Genomic DNA, 3044 nt, shown 5'->3' with positions numbered 1-3044 from the left:
TGTAAATATGAGGAGGACATGGCTTAAATATGTCAAGAGGGAACAGCTGGACACAGACAGATTAATAGGGGAGTACAAGGAAACAAGGAGTTAATATGATCAGCATGAAAGGCAGTGACCTCAGCACACCACCATCAGATCTCTTGATGACAGAATCGCACAATTAAGTAACTAAGACTCACGTTGCAGCCAGACATTTTGGGTACAGACTAATTGCCTTCAGATCTATTGTTCTGTTGGGAGCGGGGGTGCGAGAAGAGATTTTTACTCACATGCCCACTATTTCTATTCCTGTTTTCTTGCACAAGGATCATTGATCTTCCACATTTGGGTGGAAGGAGGCCCAAAATAAAGCTCCAATTTCTGATTCTAGTCTATATAGACTTACATCACCGTAATATCTGAGCACCGACCAGCAGTATATTAAGTGACATGATCATTTGTTTTCACTTCTTCTCCCCATTGTTCCTGGGGGAATTCTGTACCATTGCACAGTGCAGAATTCACACCACATTAATATTCTGGGCAGAATTTCCTCCCTTTCCCCCAGATTTGGCATTGCAGAGCTGCTGGCTGCCACTAGGGGCCGCTGGACCAGCAGAGTCCAGCTCCCAGCTTGCACATAGGAGATGCTGCCAGGGTAGGGAGATGGAGATGAAGGGCTCCTGGCACACCCTGAAAGGAGGCGGTGACATGCAGGAAACTCCATACAAGCACAGGGCCCAGCATCAGGTTGTTTCTCCCTCTGGCTCCCTGGACTTTGGAAAGGGAGGGGTGTGAGTGTCTGGGCTTGGAAGGCTGCAGCTGGGCTCTGGGGGATGGCAGGGGGTGCAGGTGTCTGGGCCAGGGGGGCCCTGTGGCTGGCAGGTGTTTTGAAAAATTACCAAAATAATTGAAACCGGTGTGATTATATAGTGTTATTGTGACAAATTAAATACGCAGAATTTAAAAATATTGTTTTGTTGCAGAATTCCCCCAGGAGTACCCCATGGAGAAAGCTCTGTACAGTGGAGTGTATTGTTGTGGTTGAGGTTTTTATTATTATGATGATTATTATGATCTGGTTTGCACAGGTTTTACATAGCTGGAACTCCAGGGGATTTCAATGCAGTTCCTCTTGATTTGCATCTGTTTATAGCTGTTTAAGAGAGACCTGAATCAAATCTGACTTCAGATTTCAGTTTTCAGTGTAACGGCCTCGACACCCGCCTGTCACGAGCACCCCCTCTCTGGCCGATAAGTGCCTACGGTCACTCCGTTTGGAATGGGGCAGCACCCACTGGTTCAGATTCTCTCTTTAGAAGGAATTTGGTCTGCAGAAACATTTGGATTCACCGGTCTTTTTATGAAATCCTGGATAAACACATAGAAATTGCCAGATTGGATCAGACCTGAGCTCCATCTAGTGCAGTATCATGTCTCTGATAGTGGCTAGTATCAGAGGTTTCAAAAGAAGGTTTAATAGCCTTCAATAGGCAGATGTGGACTAATCAGCCCTTCCCCACATCCTGCCATGATCTCTAATAATTAGAGATTGGTTTACGCCCTGAAGTGTGATGTTTAGTATCCCTTAAGCTACTGCATCCACACACTATGCCATATAAAGCTGTCAAATCCCTCCAGTTTCTTTGCAGTTCTGCTTTAACAGCTCTCCTAGGATCTACAGACATTTCCCAACTTCTCAGCTCAACCAGAATAAGAGCTCAGACCAGCAAGGTACTGAGCTCGCTAACCCCAATCCAAGGAAACATAAGCACATGCTTAACATGCTTTAGACTGTAAGAAGCCCCATTGAAATCAAGGACTCTGGGGCTCTGGTCTCAGTTTGCACCTCCAGTCGCTACTGTAAAACTAATAACATTGAGCTACGGGCAAGTTTCAACCACATGCCAGGCTCCTTCTAGGATCCTTTGATTTTATATGTATGACCCAACAGGGCTCTCCTCAGGAATGGAGAGATTGAAGTGGTCTGAGGTATCACAGCCTAAACCCTAGGCCCGCTGCCTTTCAGACCCATGACGCCCAGTCAAACATTTCCCCTCTTTTCCATGCAATTTGCTCCCTTCTGCCTCCTACTGCTGCCACTCCCTTTCTGCCCTCACCCAAACACCGTGGAGTTTTCATCTCACTCCCCTGCCCCCAACACAGCTCAGACCTAGGGCAGGGGGAAAAGCCATTCTAAAGGCTGGGGAGCCTGCTGAGTGGCCTACAGAAGCAGCGGTATCCTAGAGCTGAGAACTGTGCAGGCAGAGGAAGGGGGCAAAAAACAGAGCCATACCCAGCTACTAGCACCAGCCATCTTAACAAAAAGCATCACTTAACCCATGGCAGAATCATAGGACTGGAAGGGACCTCGAGATGTCATCAAGTGCAGGCCCCTGCACTCATGGCAGGACCAAGCACCATCAAGAACATCCCTGACAGGTGTTTCTCTAACCTGCTCTGAACTATCTCCAATTATGGAGATTCCACAACCTCCCCAGGCAATTTATTCCAGTGCCTAACCACCCTAACGATTAGGATTTTTTCCTAATGTCCAACCTAAACCTCCCTTGCTGCAATTTAAGCCCATTGCTTCTTGTCCTATCATCAGAGGTTAAGGAGAATAATTTTTCTCCCTCCTCCTTGTAACAACCTGTTAGGTATTTGAAAACTGTTATGTCTCCTCTCAGTCTTTTCTTTTCCACACTAAACAAACCTAATTCTTTCAATCTTCCCTCATAGGTCATGTTTTCTAGACCTTTAATCATTTTTGTTGCTCTTCTCTGGACTCTCTCCAATTTGTTCCCATGTTTCCTGAAATGTGGCACCCAGAACTGGACACAATACTGCAGTTGAGGCCTTATTGCAGCTGTGTAGAGTGGAAGAATTACTTCTCCTGTCTTGCTTACAACACTCCTGCTAATGGTGGATTGTCTGTCACTTGAAGTCTTTCCAACTGGATATCTAGCTAAAAGATGTGTGAGAGCTAAAAAAAAATAATAATTATGGGCTTGATACATAAATTATTGGGCAAGGTTTTGTTATGCAGGAGGTCAGATTAG

Source organism: Trachemys scripta, chromosome 1 (genome assembly GCF_013100865.1).
Source record: "Trachemys scripta elegans isolate TJP31775 chromosome 1, CAS_Tse_1.0, whole genome shotgun sequence".
In the NCBI taxonomy this organism is placed as follows: Eukaryota; Metazoa; Chordata; order Testudines; family Emydidae; genus Trachemys; species Trachemys scripta.
This window is presented reverse-complemented; position numbering follows the sequence as displayed.